Raw genomic sequence first — 19,828 nt, forward strand, 5'->3', positions numbered from 1 at the left:
AAACATTTTTATTATTTCATATTTTTAGGGGTAAGTTATAAGCTACCTCTCATACTCGTAGCAGTTTCATTCACTCATTATGGGACACCTTGTATGCATAAGCAATAAATAACATTAAATTAACCAAAAAAATATGCATGTTAAATAATATGCCTCCGTGATTACCTGTGAGTTTAATAGATATATGATGGGGTGTCAAAAGAACCTGTGTATATTTCACTCATACTTGTACTTCAAATTCAACAAATTATTTATTATGATGCGGTGTACATTATAAACGTTCTAAGCATATCTTGCCCTACCATCACTTATAATCTAGTCCATAAATATGGTTATATCCTCAAAACTGAAAATAAGTGGTCATCCTACCTCCCGCCCACAGAAAACCGAACGATACATCAAATTCGTATAAAGAGAGACGACGCTATGAAATAGAAAATTGTTAATCAAGTACGATGGCCGTGTTTACGATGCATTTCGGGTTTTGTTGGCACTCGTAGATAGATCATGCTATGGGTGCTTATGTTTCCAGGAAATGGGGAAAAGATGGAACATTATATCTGCGGTGTCGTGAAATTGGAAATTGTAGAGCAACGTCACATTATATTTCTTTGTTGCAATATCATTATCACTACTAAATAAGATTCCTAAGTGCTTAGCTTGACGAGCCGTCATCTGTACATCCATGAAAACGTAACAGCTGATGGGGAGCTCTTCGTCTCTGGAACCATAATGATACATTGCGTGCTGTAGCGGGTATCTGCTTTATTTCGAGGTAAGGTGCTCATTGCATAGATTTGCTAGGTATAAGTAGGCATTGCTTCAATGTTGTACATTACTTATATAATCTCAAAATAAAACAAATTTTAACGCCTCTACTTTGATTTTTAGATCGTCCCTCTTTTGTTTGATGTTGAAAATCTAACGTCATTTATTAAGGTACTGTAAAGCTTTATGCCTATCGTATTAAGCAATATATTAAGCTGGAAGGCCGATTAAGTAGTGTTGTAACCATTATTAAAACAGCGTGGTTAAAAATTGCCTGCCTACAGTAGAGGATTATGTAGGGACTAGTTAATAGGTAATAATAATAAATTATGAACCAAAACTTACTACAAAATATTATTTTATTACGTAGCTTTTTAAATTAAGACAATTTAAGTGTTTAAGTAGATTAATGTTAGATAAAACCGGCTGAACTAAATTTAACTAAGTAAAGTTCTTTTGAAGTAAGTAGGTACAACATGACACTATAAGCGGACCTAACGACAAGTGGTAGATTAACTAACATTTTATTTCCATCTAGATTTTAAGATTTATGATTTATCTTCCTATCCTTTCTTTTCTCCTATCCTTAAATGAAAACTCTCTCTAAATCATTATTGTATGAAGTTTTCTTATACCAAGCTCCAAGCTGTCAGTTACTACATAATGTATAATAAGGGTCATAAAACATGGACGCAGCAAAGTAATTCCCGTCTCCCTTTAGCGCAGGCTCGTAAAGTCTCTAAATCTCGTAAAAATGGCGACAAGCCATGTTAAGTAGTACTCCTAATTTCCACATCAAACCACAAAAGTGTTAGACATCCACCAATTTAAATATTCAAATTGAAGTATCTAGATGCAAAGGTATTATTTATACCTACATTTTCCTTGGTCAAGAATCGAAAAAAAAACAGCTCAAATGAACACCATTATTACTTACTTGTTCGTAAAGTTTTTCCTCGTGTCTTTTACTTCTTTCAGTTTAGTTTCATTTGTTGTACACGAAAATTTAAGAATTCGGGCAATGAAAACTAGTTAAAAAAGCAAGTAAAACTAAAATAGGCCGGACTTATAGTTGTTCTTAGCGTACTTATCTATGTCTGTGAAGAGAATTAGAATAGAAGAATTTTGTATTTATACGATGATGATTTTCCACACTGTAAAGAATAAAATGAACGTGTCATTGTGTATGTTATATAGCAAGCACTTAGATGCGGGAAACGCAGAACCCGTAATGAAAATCTTTGTCCAGCAGTGAAGGGAATTCGACTGGAACAAACGAAGGCATGTGTGTGATTTATTTTGTTCCTATCCGATCCCACTGTAACCTCGCCATTGTGGTTCCCCTGAATAAATAATTCAAGGGGCGTTGAAGCGAAAGTCAAACTTTTATCCTCAATAGCACTTTTATTATTCCACGGGAATCGGGATTAACGGCCAGCCAAGGTGGAACTGCGAAGTTCTTTGTCTTCGAATAATTTACTATATTGAGGAACTCTTTCTTATCTTTCGATGGCACTTGATACTATTCCCATGAACCCGTTGCGTCGAAGCTTCGATTTTGTTTGTAGACTAGCTTTTGCCAGTGGTTTCGCCCGCTGGAAATTTTGTCGGTCAGAAAAACATTATAGCGCGTCCCTGTTTCAAAAACCGGGATAAAAACTATCCCGGGACTCAACATAAAATCGGTTCAGTTGTTTAGGCGTGAAAGCATAACAGTCGACAGACAGAGTTATCTTCGCATTCATAATAAATTACTAGTAGGGAAGTAGGAATAGGAGAGAACCGAATACATCGATTGAGTAATTTTAGTTGACATTGACTCAAATTCTAGGAACTTCCATTCATCTATTTCCTTCGTCGAATGAAAATAGGACTTCTTTAGAACTGTCAAACAAAAGTGATTTGCCATGTTTTAGTGTTTCATTTATCCGCCATGATCTTAGCCCATGATGGATGAATGCCTTATATTTCAACTGAGACTGAGCAACTGCGAATCACGGCAACATTGTCTCGGAAACAAATGAGCATTTGAAAATTATACCTAAATAAAATAATAAATAAATAATAAAGTAGATACTTTGACTATAAGGTATAGTTGTAGGACATTAAATGACTCTTTCAAAGTAGAATTGCATCTTAAAGTTAAGTTAATAAGGCCATTTATACGTGCCTGTGCTCTGTAGGTGTGATTCAAAATTAAAATATTTTCTAGCTTCTGCCTCCGGCTTCTTGTGCATGTAGGTAATAATAAATAAATTGTCTGTCCCAGAAATTATAAGTAATAACGCGTCTCTGAATAATAACACATTCATACTTACTGTCAACAATTCTGAAAAACTCTTTATTTCATCCCCAAATAAATATGAATTTTCCCGTTTCTTACTTGAGAAATGATGGGTTCCCGTACAAACTTTTATCCCTTATTTCACCCTCTTCAAGTGTGACAAAAGGTAGACTATAATAATACATCCTCAGAGGTCCAATGTATCTCTCTCTATCTTATACGAAAACGAATCGAAATTGGGATTGAAGTAAAAACGTAACAAACAAAAATTTATAATAATTAATAATAGGACAGTGTTCAGTCTTCTATCCTCATATTATTTTAATACCGTTGAAACATTAAGTAAGATCTAAAATATTTATTTTTATTAACGCCTAAGTTATAAGTGATTAAGTAAATAATCAGTTATAAGTGATTAAGTAAATAATCATGTTCATAAGTTATTAATTCCTAAATTCTGTTGCATAATTTTCTTTCTTCATCTTTTCTACAGTTTATTTTATTTTACTAAGATTGAAACTTAAATTGTTAGGATTATTATCTATCAAACAGTACGTGCTTAAACATCATACTCGTAAATGCATACACGGTAGGCAAATCTAGTTGATTGGAGCATGTAATGCCCCAACATAAAATAAATGTAGGTATAACACCTGGATTAACCTAATAGAGAAGATTAATTAAATCGAGACTATTCCCACATTTCCCACCTCTCGTTTCTACCGCTACATCTCCTATGTAGCCAGGATCTACAGCTCGACCGTCAACAAAAACCCAACCAGTGAAGGTCAAGTTTGTCCCGGGGGAAAGTTAAACTGTCATATTATAGGGCACTTTGAACACAGAAGAACTCAAACTCATAAGCATTCATTGTTGTCAAATATGTTGACTTTTATGGCTGTATCGTGTTACCGAAAAAATCACGTTGCAAAAAATAGGAAGTAATAAAAAAAAATACTTAGCCTACGCGAATGGGGAAAGTAAATCAATCATAAACGTACAATAAGGCTTAACAAAATCTCCAACGGGAAATTGAAATACTGTGTACATAGCAAAAAGTTTAATGGAGTTATTACAAAAGCGAATATTTGTAATGAGAGTCCTAATGGGAAAAGTTTTCAGCTCACGGTGGTAAATGATTCGATCAACATCAAGTGTGTTTAGTCTCCCATGGAATAAATACTCGTGACGTGCACAATCACTTAATTAAGTACAGATGTAAAACAGTCCTAGAATAGCTTTGGATTTGCAAATGTTACGTCTTGCTTTTCTATGTTAGTAAATACACAAATACTTTGTTAATTGTGAAGACGTTAAAGCCAAAACGTCTATTGTAGCAATAAAGATTTCGTTACAAATTAAATTGGATATTATATGAATCATGTTCTGTATAACAATTAATTAATTATTAATCCAAAAGCCTTTTTAAATGCTGTTAGCTTGTTGCATTTTCATCTTGGACGAATTATTATTATTCGTCCAAGATTTTCATTCTCAATCCTTGAATCATTGTTTAATTTGACCTGAAATATCGACACAATTTTATTCCACAAAATCTTTAGGAGTTAAAAAATAGGGGTGATTTGTCATGTAACGGATATGAAAAACATAAACAGATAAAACACAACTGAAAACTTTTCCACGTTATGTAAGATACGAAAAAGTCGACCGATCTCTTCTCAAAATATTTCGGTTCCGATTACCTTGCATCAACTTACCGTAATCCCAAGTTAAGAGACACAAAACACGGCGTATAGGGCGGGCGGCTCGCCCGGTGCCTCCGCCCGCGAGCTCAGTCCGCCTCTCGCGCTCGCTAGAACCGCCCGCCACGGTCCGCACCGCTCTACGGCGATTCCGCGAAACCGGCTCCACTTAACCCTTCACCCACCCCTGTGACAAACCCAGTGCATCTGTGATAGTGACATTTGTGACAGGAACGCTTCAACACCAGCCCCGTTGGATGAGGTTAGTGCAAGTTCAACGGCCTCTCACGTTGCCGTTTTTTAAATTTTCGGCATCAGCACATCCTTTCGTATGTAGGTCACTGTATTTCTGGTTCTCAGAAATTATTATAATTAAAATATTATTATTATTATCAAACAAATTAGAATTAATTCATAAATTATTAATTAAGATTAAACGAGTACAATTTGGAGGAGTGTGCTGAAAAATTATGATGCTGTTGACGCGTTATCTTATTACAGGCAAGAGTAAACAATGTGATAAATTACTTACATAGGGGCCATGTGAGGCAGATGCGTTTTAGAAACGTCTCGAGTGGTTGCCTATTGACACACTTCTTCGCGGAGCATCCTCAATTATAGATACGTCAAATGTTGCACACTTTCTCGTGTGTTACTGACATTTTCTATTAGTACCGCTAAATTATCTGTCAGTTTCCATGAACAATCAAACTTGACCCTAAAAGGGTTCACGTTGAAAGGGATATTAAGCCGACCTGTCTCTACCAGGTGTTCAAGCTCTATGAGTCCTTGAAGGTATGAGAGACACTATATAACCGTAACGAGAGATTAACACAAAGATAAAACTAAAATGACGGGTATGCTTGAGGGCAGTATTCAAATTTTTATCAGTAAAATATACAAATCTGTTGTCCAAAACGGCTAAAACAATTAGTATAGATAACGCATGTCGTTAAGTAGAAATGTTTTAGCCGTAAATAGTAGTTTTATCTTCAGTTTAATAATATTTGTGTCGATTATTTCCACTTGCATTGAATTTTCATCATAAATAAATTATATTTTCTGCTTACAATACTGCTTTGGATTCTGTAGTTTACCTTCACAAAAAAAATCTGCTGTAGTTAGTGGCAAGAACATTTTCTAAACTGAGTCAATAGAAAATCTAACCATACACGAAGCTCTATTTAACTATCTTTTGACAATAATACAGAGCACTGAAAGTAAAATATCTGAAAAGAATAGATATTTCTTCAAATTCCATTTCAAACAAGACTGGATGCGGGAGATTCACATAGTGTTGACTACAGAGAAATCTGAGCCAAAACCCGGGGTCATCCTTATACAAACAACCGACGGCCGACTTTATGGTCGTAGAAGCTTAATGCTCTGTGCAAGACACTCTTTGAAGTTTTCAGTTTATTCGTATTAAATCTGTGTAGACCGGCAGGTGAAACGCGCGCGTTTTTAATACGTTCTAATATATCGAAAAAATGCAGTTTGCTTGTTTAAATTTACAAATGTAAACTCTACCTGAACAAGATTTGGTAGTAGACTTGAACACAAATTCCGTTGAACAGTGATCAGAAAAATCTGTATCTACCTAACGTCATTAGGGTCTTAAAGAAAAAGCCTACAAACTAAAAATAGACATGCAATTTGCAAACCTTTTGCAAATACGAATGTTTATGGTGAGGGTAATCGTTATAAAATCGTTGCAAAAGCAATTAAAGCCCATTCGCTGTGAGGAATATTATATTTGCGCATCGAAATAATTTTATGGCATAATTATACTTATAATATTATTAATTCTGTACATAATAGTGTCTGTCTGATTACTCCAAACGCCTCTTTTGATTATTACGTGTCATATGCCTACATTGTTGTATATTACTTGTACAAATGTGATAATTATGTGCAATGCTATTGTGGTTATTTTATTTTTACAATAATACTACATCTACCCATTGTTTATTTATGATTATATGTTCACTTGGTCAGTTCGTTTAAAATAGATTGATTGGCTTTGGAATAATCAAAACACACATTATGAATCATATTTTCAAAAACCTTATCGAAAAAGCAAATACCTACCTACCTGTAAAATAAAGAACAAAAAACAGTATTTTTTGCTTTATTTTCTAATTATTTTTTATTTGTTGATACAGACAGTAACATTTTCTGTAAAATGTTGTCCCTTTTCAAAGCAGGAATAAATTAAAAAGAGGCGCATCGGCGCAGTGCAACTATGGATAATTCCATAAATAAGTAACACCAGGTAACACGCACTAGTATCTATTTATTTATAGGTACCTACAATATCGAATACTGTTTATTACCTACTTACATTTGCACAGAACATGACTTGGCCTTTTTATAAGTACTAAAACTAATTTATAGAGCCACAAATCCCAGCAACATTGTATCAATCCTCACTCGCTACGCGTTTACTACCGCTTATCAGTGGCTGCATTCTACACTAATCTAAACACACGCGCTTACGCATCACTGCGTGTGACACGAGTGTTGCCTTCGTATCGATAAACGACCTTGGTACTAATTATATCGATGGATATATGTATTAGTTTTTAATTAGTTAATGAAATTACTCGTACATAAGTATTGAAAGATACGATATTATGTGATACCATATATTGTGTTATAACCTAAACATATGACATTCTTATTTAAGTAAGATAGATATTTGTGTTTTGTTATATTTCTGGGAACTTATCTCTAATCTCGTCGAGATTATTTTCAGTTTTCAACAGTCACATATCAAACTAGGTAGTTTATGTACGAAGTAAATACTTAATAAAAAATTTGGTAAATTTATGTTATCTCCGTTTTGTAGAAGACACATAACATGTCTACTTGTAACATTAGGGTTTAAGCAGACATCGTGTAGCTGTCACCGGAAAATAATAAGAAACGCTTTATAAACTTTCGAAGAATTCTAAATGAGAGATGAATTGTATTATTTTACGCCCACATTTTCGCAAATTGATAAACTTACCGAACTCACGCGTAAAATAATAAGCCGTACCCAACCAATGCCATTAACCTAAATATCGATAAACTGTCAATCCACATCACTACGACCACAACAGACCGCAGCTGCCGCGATCATCAAAGCGCTCGTCTGCAGCGCCTCAAATTTTATTTAGATTGTCATAGTGCCAGCGATATTGCACTGCGGTTATGAATATAAACGCTTTCATATAAAATTATACCGCACTATGCGCGATATTAAATTCGCGCTACATTTTTCATGCGGCTAGTTATTTGGTGACTCACATCTTCCGCTAGTCTATGAAGGAGTTCTTAAATTAAATAAAACATGCTGTCATATCAACTCTAATTTATCTACCTACTCTTTAACTCTAATATATCTGCACATATTTTACACTAATATTAAAAAGAGTAAAGATTTGATTGTCTGTTTGTATTGAATAGGCTCCGCAACCACTGGACCGATTTGAAAAATTCTTTCACCATTATATTAGAATCCTAACATAATTTCTGATGAACATATGTGGTACGTTATTCGTTGGAGTAGCTAGTAATAAATAAATTGATAAAGAGAAATGCACACTGAAAACCAGCGCCGTGGCCTTCGTCACCGTGGGCCACGGCATATGCTGAGTGGGGTCCCGTTGCAGTGGGCATCTTGTTGGTGGATGGGTGGCACTGCTCAGTTTACTCTTGTTTTTATTTTTTCTTCTTCCATTATTATGTGCCACTGTCATGTCTATGTAATTGCCTGTATTTGTGTGATGTCCATTGTAATAAATGTGTCTTTCTTTCTTTCTTTCTTTCTTTAAATGTATGCTAAAACGAAACTAAACAAGTGATTAAATAAGTGCGTGCCTAAATAGTAGGATTTAATTCAATTTGGTAATAACATATTACTATGAACAGCAGCCAATATGAATTGAACTTCTATTAGGTATGTCTACGTAATCCAAATGAACAAGCTTAACATCTATCCATCACTCTAGAGACAGAATCTAGATGAAACGATATCGTCAAGACACATTTTAATCGGATTCGTCGCAATCAGCGAACGTAACGAGAAGGATTGTGTAGAAGCATGCAATTACGAAGAGATATTCCTTCAAGCATCCCAGTGCTTCGTTTGAATGGCCCTCTGAAAATTAACAATCCTCGTTGATTCCGCGTTCCGCTAAGTAGACGTGACCTATTTTGCCATCATCCATAGCGATTTCACGCCATGTCTTTCTTATACGAGGTGTATTCACGCAATGTCTTATTAAAAGAGGTAGGCTTACGGCGAGCGTAGATGTGTGCAGGATTATCGTTGGTAATTAATGTTTCATTATTAATGTGTTAAATATCAAGTTAACAATAACAATGTTACCTATCAACGATTGAATTATCAACCTTAATTAGGTAAATGTTTAATTATTTCCTCAAAAAGTGTTATTTAATGGTGTTACATGTGCATTATTGCAGTGTGTTACAAAATTAACTACTTATAGCTTTAATAACATCGATATCGTTGTAAGTTTCTTAAAATTTTTCATCTGAACTCAGACTACAATGGCACTAAATCTCGAAATAAAAAAATTACTGCCGTCTTTATCTCAGCACTCTTTTGAATTTACAAACAGATCGCAGTCAAAATATAAAACTTAATCTGACCAAACTATTTATGCTTCAACTACAAAAACGCGTGCACATCGCCATCGCCGGCGCGATCATAGGCCAATGACAGGTCGCGCGGACTGTCATGGGTCGCGCGACCTGTCATTGGCCTTTGATCGCACCGTGATCGCGCCGGCGATATAGCGATCTGCACGCGTCGGTGTGGTTGAAGCATTAGGCCCATTCTTTCCAAAGGTTATAATCATTCGATTAACATCTTTTACATAAACTCAGACCTAGCGTTTACAAAGAGATCGTATTATAAAATACTAGTGCTAAGTTACTCTTAATCTGACCTATTTGGCTCTAACCTTTCCTTCCAAAATGTTTCCTGTAAGTAAGAAACATTTTGGCATGAAACCCACATATCGAATCACGAAAAGACGTAACTGATTTTTATCAATTTTACAGGAGCGACATTTAAAGATGAAGTATGGAAAATGTGCATTTCAGCCCTTTTTAACTATCAATACTGGCTTTCTTTTCAAAGAATTCAGCAAAGATCTTTTGTGAGGTTATAAAATGAGTGTTTTTCAATAACATGGTGTGTTAAAAAATATCGCCAATTTGTTAGTTACGCCTTTTTGTGATTCGACCCACGATATTTACCCACTTTACCCACACTCCTGAAGCACTCAGGTATGATTGAATTATAATCATTCGATTAACATCTTTTCATCGCGCCCACTGAGCCGCTACGACGGGATCATCTGTTGTGTTACGCGGATAAAATTAGACAAGCGTGTAAATATACGTAAATATGATAAAGAGGCTGGCTAACATCGAGGTGTTGATTTATTATTTCTACTAGCGGCCGCCCGCGACTTCGTAGGTACTCGTGGATCCCGTTTTACCCCCTTCATCTATCTTACGCGGTTTAGATTTTTTCATACAAATGTTATTTCCCGCTAACCGTTCCGTTGAGAATTTTGCAATATCCTGTTGTAACTAAGCTTTAAGTTTACTAAGGTACCTGCATGCCATATTTCAAGCGTCTAACTCAAGCGGTTTAGATTTTTCATACAAAAGGATTTTTCCGCTAGTTCCCGTTCCCGTGGGAATTCCTAAGTATACTATAACCTGCCCAGGAGTATGAAGACTGTACCAAGTTTAGTTAAAATCCGTCGAGTAGTTTTTGTTTTTATAAGGAACATACAGACAGACAGGCAGATAAAAATTTTACTGATTGCATTTTTGGCATCAGTATCGATCACTAATCACCCCCCGATAGTTATTTTGAAAATATATTTCATGTACAGAATTGACCTCTCTACAGATTTATTATAAGTACTAGCGGCCGCCCGCGACTTCGTACGCGTGGACCTCGTTTTACTCCATTAGGGGTGGAGTTTCGTAAAATCCGCTCTTAGCATCTATAGCGCATACATTTAAAATNACAGACAGACAGACAGACAGACAGACAGACAAAAATTTTACTGATTGCATTTTTGGCATCAGTATCGATCACTAATCACCCCCTGATAGTTATTTTGAAAATATATTTCATGTACAGAATTGACCTCTCTACAGATTTATTATAAGTACTAGCGGCCGCCCGCGACTTCGTACGCGTGGACCCCGTTTTACCCTTAGGGGTGAAGTTTCGAGTTTTTTAGGGTTTACCCGGAAATTATTCAAACTTTTCTCGCTGTAAAAACCATCCTTGGACTTCAACAAACATTTAAAAAAAAGAATTGGTAAAATTGGTCCAGGCGTTGTTGAGTTATGCGCTTACCAACACATTTTGCGATTCATTTTTATATTACAGATAGATGTGCGCAATTGATTTTGTGAATTAAATTGCTAAAATCTTTTTATAGTCGTGAAAGAAAAGTGGTTTACAATGTGTTAAAGTATTTGTCGAAGAGAAATACTAAGGGTTCGGACAATATTTTCATTGAATAATGTTTCCGACAAAGGTTGTCAAATTGACTGACATGTTTATCGCATAGTACAGTCCACTATGAAAATTAGCTGTGGTTTGTTTCAACTACCTATTTTAAANTAATCATCATCAACATCATTATTTATCAGCCTGTACCTACTTAACTATATATTTTTTTTGTAATTCCTATTTTCATTTATAAATGTTTTTGTATGTATTTGTTTGTGTCTTAATTATTTAAATAATTTATTTCCTTAAAACTTTTTTTACATCCTTGACAGTCATGGTTCCGTCGAAGAAACGGAGCCTTTTTTTATAAAAAAAATATACTAAATAATCAAGTATCAAATTATTTATATCCTACAACAATTAGTGTTACCACGTGCAGATTTTTCAAATTTGCCGCGTTTTCTCAGGTCACGCTTTCGTTGGCCAGACCTCCTTCTCGAAATTGGACCTACCTAGCTGGATCGTTTGTCCGAGGTAGACATACCTATTACCTTCTTGTCGACAATTTCGAGAATTGAGCTCCCAACTGAAACTGGGTAGGGCGCAACATGGACATTCGGCATAAGCTTCGTTTTGTCCATGTTCATTCTCAGGCCTACCTGTTGGGAAAATGTGCCAAGATCTTTCAACGATTCTGCCATGACCACAATATCGTCGGCAAACCGATGTGTACACAGTACCACAGTGTACCGAACAGTATATGTACACCTCCACAATATCTAGAGATCATAGTGAGCATACACTTTAACTTTCAAGTCTCTTACTTTAAAAACCGAGGACTGCAATACAAACTTCTAACCCCCTTTTTAACTCCCATAAGGGTTGAATTTTGCAAAATTTCGTCTTAGTGACTACCTACGTTCTAAAAGGAGGTGTATTCGACTTTGATCACCTGGCTTTGATCAGCCAGGTGATCAAAGTGGACTTACAACGACAATAATTTTGTGTCCTTTGAATTTATTCTGTGCCTTTGATCACCCACGGATACGATGTCCTGGGTGAGCCAAGTGGACTCTAGTTAAATTATTATTTTAGTGTCCTTTGATCATCTACAAACAAATCATATCTCCTCTGAATAGTTACATGTCCAATTGTTGTAATACATAATTATTTTGTTTTGTAACATTTTTGATATTTTCTAAACACCGCAATAAACAAATTGGACATGTATGTGACAATTCAGAGGTATGATTTATTTATAGGTGATCAAAGCCAGGAGGTGGAATAGACCATTAAACCCTGAGAACTCTTTTGAGACTTGTAGTTTCTGAGACTTCGTGATGAGTGAGTGAGTCACTTAGTCATTCAATGACCTTTCTTTCTACTAAAATTATACGTACCTATAGTAATTATCATTAAAATCAAATAAGTAAATACCTACCAACCTAAGTAATTAAAATAAAGACCCTACCAAAAAATTAACAAATTACATACAGAAAATAAAAACGAAGTAATTCTTATCCTATTTAACTACAATCGCCCACGCGCCCATCCCATTTGTCCGCCGCTGAACCGTACCCTAATATTCATCTCGGTAGATGGCGGCACATAGTAAGAATTTGCAAGGAAGTTTGTAAAAAGTCACTAATTAACACTTTGATTTGCTCGTTTAAACATTCAAATAGGTACATACAGTGAATGCTCCAGTTACATAAAATATCTTTATTTATTAAATTTTCAATATTATTTACGAACAGCGCTATTCATAGTACATGTAATATTTAGTTACTAATTTACTAATGATGTCGATAGATGGCGTTTGACAGCTTTGCCTTCATGAATATTTACGTACCTCAAAAATGTTTGTCAGGCGCAAGAAGATTTTAACCAATGACGATAGATGGCGCTTTTCCACGTCTTATGAAAATCCCAAATATTTTACGGGACCCTATTTTTTTCCAAAATAAAATTTAGCCTATGTTACTCGTGAGTTATGTAGCTTTCGAATGGTGAAAGAATTTTTAAAATCGGTCCAGTAGTTTTTGAGCCTATCCATTACAACTAAACAAACAAACAAACAAACAAACAAACAAACAAACAAACAAAGTTTTCCTCTTTATAATATTATATTATTAGTGTAGATAGATAGATATACGAGAGTAAGAGCGCTTTCACATTTAGGTGACTTCAGCAGCACGACAGACGCGCTTATTTCATACATACAGCGGATGCCTTCACAAAACGCGGCTGCCGCGCTGCTGTCGCGCTCCTGACGCCATAATGTGAAAGTGGTCCAAGAGTTTGGTGGATGACGAAGGTGAAAAAATCACTGTTCACTTGGCAACATCCTATTATTATTATTATCCTACAATTATGTGGTCTTAATGTAATGAAAGTGAGATTCAATGGATGTTTGTTACTCTTTCATGCAAAAACTATTAAGCAGATTTGGTTGAAACTTTATAGTAGCTATTATTGTTTAATCAGAATAATATAATGATGATGATGACTAACTGAAACTCAATGCGAATGCTAGTTACATCCAAATGTCTTAAAAGTTGGCCAAGTGCGTGTCGTGCCACGCGCAGTGTAGGGTTCCGTAGTTGTCTGTCGTTACTACAATATATTTCAGAAGCAGGCAATTACTTCATCTAAAGTAACTTTTCATATTTTCGTCTAAGGAATTTTCATCCCCACTTTACATGTAGGGGAGCTACCCTAATATTTTTTTTCAAAATGTCATTTTACTGTTTTGTCGGCTCGATTAATATACATACCTCCACAAAATTACAGCTCCCTAGTGCCAATAGTTTCCAAGCAAAACCTCGGACAGACAGACAGACGTATCGAAACTATAAGGGTTCCTTGTCAGGACTACGGAAACCTAAAAAAATTGAAGGAATTTAAACACCCCTAGGATAAAAATGTAATCAAGATAGTCTTAAAAAAAATAGAGCTCAAAAACTGCGAAGCAGTCAAATAAGGAAAACGTAATAAAAATAACAAGCTTTTGTGCGCTCCTTCTCAGCATTATTTTACTTAGCGGAGGTTTCCCTGAGCAAACGAATATTTGCGATAAAGTAAAGTGCCTCATTTATTAAAACTTAAGCTGGATTTTGATGTTAAAACTAAAACTCTAGATAGATATTGTAGGTAATAAATTTCTGTTATAGTTTTCGACGTGATTATCTAAGTATCTTTAGATATTTGTAAGAAGTAATTTAATTAGTTTAATCAAATAAATGTAACTTGGATTTTGATTACATACTGTTTTGTGTCAATCTTAAAGATTTAGTGTAAGGTACTTGATACAAATAAGGCCTACCTAACTTTAAATGCTTATATTTCAATAAATATTAACGCCAGTCAACATAAACAAGGTTAATTAACTTCTTCCATCCTTTAATTTTAGCAATATTCCAAAAAATAACACAATTTTTAATTAAATATATTCAAAATAAGCAAATTACGAAACCACTGATTTTGGCTTTATTAAATCACCTACACGGAATAAGGCCTATATGATTCAAGTGCCTGTAGACCTTAAAATTGAGGTTGTATTAAACAAAATGCGGTCTTATAACATTAAACACGTCGATTTGTTTGCGTTATCAAAATTTTACATACCAAGTAAACAGAAATATACTGTATATCTCTAGATAAACTTAAATTCCACTCATTAAGAATAATACATAAATTATAGATAAAATTAAATATTTATAGTAACAAAGTAATGATTCTTTACTTAAATTATAAAAAAGAATATCAAAAACAAACAATATTATTTTTTTGTATAGGGCTTATAAAACACCGTGTTCGAATAAGGCCTACACATAAAACCTTTTAAATAAATCAGTTTAGGAACATCATTTAGTCTTGATTTTTTGTAAACAAAATGAGATCTCAATTTTTGTTAGAACCAGGGCATAAAAAGGCTTCTGAATCATCTTTACGAACTCCTACACAATCTTTATGATACCACCAAAAGCAGTCCTTTATGGTAGCATATCTGCTACATTGTCTTCGAGACAGGCATGATAATATCAGCTTTAATCCTTTAGAATTATACATACGGCTTTTTTTTCTTATTTTTTATTGGTTTTGTATTTTGTTTTTTTTTTTTACAGGTTTAGTAATTTTTTTTTACTCTGTTTTCTTTTTATTTTCTGTGCTGTTAGTAACATTCTTACCCCCTTACTAATAAAAAGTTACACAGTTGTTGATTACTGTTTTAAAATGACATTTCCATACTAAACGTCACTTTAAAACACTGATCAACGAGCGTGTAAGTTTTATTAGTAAAGGGGTTATTAAATAAATATTTAGTTACTCTTTGACTCATTTAGTTTGATGAATTTGTCCGTAATCAGGTGTTGACGTAAGTATCTAATATGGCCTACCATGCTGAAATAAGGCCTAGGCCTTATTAGATATCTCGCTCTTGTTGTCTTTAAAAATTTACAAATAATGCATCTATAGCCAGTAGTACAAATTAAGGTAATTATTAGCTAGTAAGAAATATTTAGAAACGATTACTAAGAAAAGCTTAATCTAAAACAGCGTTATTTTACCGAAAATTTAAGATGAAATCGCCAGATTTTTATAAGAGAGCACGAAATCACCCACCACCTCAGAAGAACGCGTGCCAATTGGTGCTGGGATCGTGGATCGGGACGCTCTTGCACTCTACCGGGTTGTAGGGCATATGAGTACGTGTCCTTGAAGTATTATCCCGGTTGGATTTATTTATCTGTGTTTTCTGATGTATAGGCCTTATTAGAACGTAGGCCTTATTTGTATCAAGTACCTTATTATAAAATGAAAGTACCATATGTAAATCAAATCACAGGGTGATAATTATAATAGGGATGATGACCAGTCATCATCCCATTACCCAGGTAATTAAATCGAAATTCTATTTAGTATAAAGTCTAAAGAAAATAAAAAATATGAGTCTAATATTTTCTAATTATCTGTCTGACGGACAAATAATTGAAATTTTTTCATCTAGCCTATTACAGTGAGGTCTATGCTTAACCTATTCAGGTACATGAACTATTTTGTGACTTCCGTCAGAATACATAATTACTATTTAAAATTATTATTAATTGTCAATTGAAATTAAATTTTAGTTCGTTCGTTCGTTATAAGTCAGTACTTACATTACATTGTAATGTAATCGAATGAGCATATAAAATTCATTTAATAATTTCAGCGTAACTTTAAACTGGCAACCCTCAACACCAATGTGTCTGCCTCATCTAGCAGCATTTCAAATCATGAGATATTTTTCGACTAAGTAAGATAAGTTTGACTTAAAACTGCCAATCGCCAAAACACTCTAATAATGTTAGGCTGTGTTTCCACTAAAGATTTGCGAGTACGGGAATGCGTAGCGAAATGGAAATTTATAGACTCAACGGGACTAAGCAGTGAACTCTAAAGACAAGGGCTGCCACAATAGATCAAACCTGGTCGAGTTGGCGCAAGTAAAGGCCCAAAAACCAGTAATAATAATAATGCGTAGCGAACTTAAATTGCGTTTTGAGCAATATCCTTATTAGATGACATGTACGAGGTGGGACAAGTAGTGAAGTGAACTATAATACACAGCTGAAAAGAGCGTACTACGCATCCACGCACCGCTCAGCATACGATCGTGAGCAAAGTGGGATCACATTTACTGTGCAAGGAAAATTTATTTATTTATTTATTTAAAGACTTTATTGCACACACAACAATGTTCTGTACAAAAATTGGTGAAAATAAGTCCTATCTTTCACTTTAACACCTCAACCACATTCCTCGCTTATTTTCTCACTTAATATAAACGCCTGTGAAGTAGAAAACTCCTTCAAGCCCTTTTCCACTAATCTCTACTTTCCTAATCGATGCTACAAAAAATGAAGCGATTTTTATCAATAGACCTTTATTGGAACCGCTGCTTTATAGCCTCAAAAGTCAAGTTCGAAAGATCCTAAGCAAACAGCGAGGGATCAGAGGGCACAAAACGCCGCTATTAAAACATTCTTCGGCGAAACTTGCTAACACTTCGCCACCAATATTATGCTCGGATCAACCGATGCCTATGAATTTAGATCGTGAGCGAAGTGCGAACTGACAGATTATTTCAAAATAAATGGAGAATTTCAAATATTTTCATGATGAAAAATGTACACAAATGCTCTCCTAGCAAAATATTTTCAAGTATAGATCAGCGTCAAATATTATATAGTTCGTCACACCCAAAGTGGTCAAACAGTTACACAACCTTATTCCAATTGTAACAAAGACGTGTTACGAACTTATTGGCTATTTTGGGTGTCACAAACTTTTTGACGCTGACTGTAGGTAGGTACTTAATGTTGTACCTACGTGTATAAATATAATATTTTTGTTATTTATCTTATAGGTACGTTGTTTTGCTATGCTAAATTAGTCTACGGTGATTAGACTCCCAAATAGAGCTAATTTCTTTATTCAACCTATTTTTTGTACGTTATAGATAAACATGCAATTTGAAAAAAATCCTTATCTTACAAACTGGTACGTACTTACTTAACTTCTAGTGCAGAGAAGATACGCTGTACTTAAAACTCGAAAGCTTTTTTACCTGCCTACGCAAAGAATATTCAAAACATATTCCGATGAATCCGATGAATAATCGATCTTGAATGCTACGCACATTATGAAAAGAATAACGCAATAACGTTATCATAAATCACTGTACGCCGGGATGTGATTATCTAGAGAGAAGAAAAACATACTACACACGTCGAGTAGACGCGTTCTGAGTAAAATATTAATATCATAAATATTTTTAAGGATCTACAGTAGGTACGCTGTAGACCTATGGCAATTTTGTTAACCAAAGACAACATCCAGACCCTGCGTTCTATAGCCCTACTTTTATTTGTTGACGTTTTTTTTATTGCAAAGTGAAATATTGTTGATAGTTGAGATTAGGTTCGTCTCTATGATTTGCCAAAGTCTACTGACGTAGACACGCAGGTGAATTCTCCAATATTCTTTCATGAGCCAGAGTATACAAAATTGTTTGGTCTTGTTTAAGAGCGATATTGTTCAATAACACTGAAAATAATAGTCGTGTGCGTTTGACAATTTATTACAAAATGGCTTCAAACTCTCGGTTTCGAGGGTTCGCTTGCGTGCATTTTTTTCGCGTCTCACGCTCATTCGCTCATCCCTTTTGATTATAATGAATAAACATTTTCATATTCCTTAATTAATAAAATGATTGGTCACTCATACAAATTCTTCCCCCATTTTACCCTTTTCAAAATACGTAAAACAAAACCCACTTTAAAAGCGCACTTCATTTTATTCAAATTAAAAAATGTAGTTAACTAAGACATCTTAAACTCAAACAACTTAAATCCCAAAAATGTATTCTAACAAAAGTAAACAACTCCTACTGCGATAATGAGACTCTACCACATCTTATCTCGAGACTGAAATAGAACATCTTCACAATTTACATTTGAATGTGCCCGCTGATTTAAAGCTATGATAGCACAACTCCTTGTTAAGACTTGGATTGAGAAACTTTCGAGTTGGCTTGACAAAATTAACTCGTTTAAAAGGTTTCCATTCCAGAAGCTGTACGTACATATAGTAGGAAATTGACATTGCAAAGCAATAATTCTGATACTCGTACAATAGGTTACATAAATAATTAAATATTTTCAGGTCACGGGAGATGCCTGGATGCGGACGGCGCAGGACCGGTGGTTGTGGAAATCCTTGGGGGAGGCATTTGTCCAGCAGTGAACGTCATTCGGCTGAAACGTATTACATACAATCCCAGAAAATAATGATGAATTAATTCCCTTTTAATTTCCAATCTTCTTTCTGCTTTAGGTATATTTTAAAACTAGCTGTGCCCGCGATTTCATACGCGAGAAAATAGTGTGAATATTTTTTCCTGTCGCAACAATTTTTATTGATGCTCTGCTCATATTGGTCGTAGCAGCCGATAACGAACAAACATGTAAAAAAACAAACCTCTCAGCTTCATAATATTAGTGTAGACTAATTTTAAATTTCGTCTTATCTATCCTTCTAGAAAGATTAGGTTTTTATAAGCAATGAAGCCGCAGATTCTGGCTACATTAGAACTTAAGTCCTAAAGATGAGGTCTAATAAAAAAGTTTTTAATTCCAAAGATACGATGAGGTTTCCAAGTAATCGTGGGAACTTAGTTAATGGATTTTTTACGGTAAATGTGATTAATGTGAAAATTATATAATTTATTCATAATGACCGGTAATCATGAATAATTTTCAATTTATCACATTTTTTACCTAACAGATTCATTAATTTTAATAGTTTAGTAGGTTGCCGCAATCTCACTGTAAATAATTTACTTTGTTTTGGTCAAGGATAAATTCAGTAACGCGGTGTAGGTATAAAGAATTTATTCATGAGATTTCCCAGGCCTATAGCTTTATTTAGATCTCAGGTGACAATACAGTCTAGATGAATAAAATATTTTGATTAATACATAAAATAGACAATGAATGAATGAACCTGTTCGTTCCTTTCAGCCAAATG

The 19,828-nt window shown here is 34.6% G+C and overlaps 1 protein-coding gene across 1 annotated transcript in view; it reads left to right on the forward strand.

Annotated features, from left to right (window-relative positions):
* The first annotated feature begins 4,821 nt into the window (after positions 1–4,821).
* LOC114351694 (NACHT domain- and WD repeat-containing protein 1) overlaps positions 4,822–19,828 on the forward strand; it is a 139,720-nt gene continuing 124,713 nt past the window's right edge. Inside the window, exon 1 of the mRNA XM_028302996.1 lies at positions 4,822–5,017. The gene's annotated coding sequence lies outside the window, so the exon portion shown is untranslated. The remainder of the gene's footprint in view (positions 5,018–19,828) is intronic.

This window comes from Ostrinia furnacalis, unplaced genomic scaffold (genome assembly GCF_004193835.3).
Source record: "Ostrinia furnacalis isolate ACB-3 unplaced genomic scaffold, ASM419383v2 OfSCF1172, whole genome shotgun sequence".
NCBI classification, from domain to species: domain Eukaryota; kingdom Metazoa; phylum Arthropoda; class Insecta; order Lepidoptera; family Crambidae; genus Ostrinia; species Ostrinia furnacalis.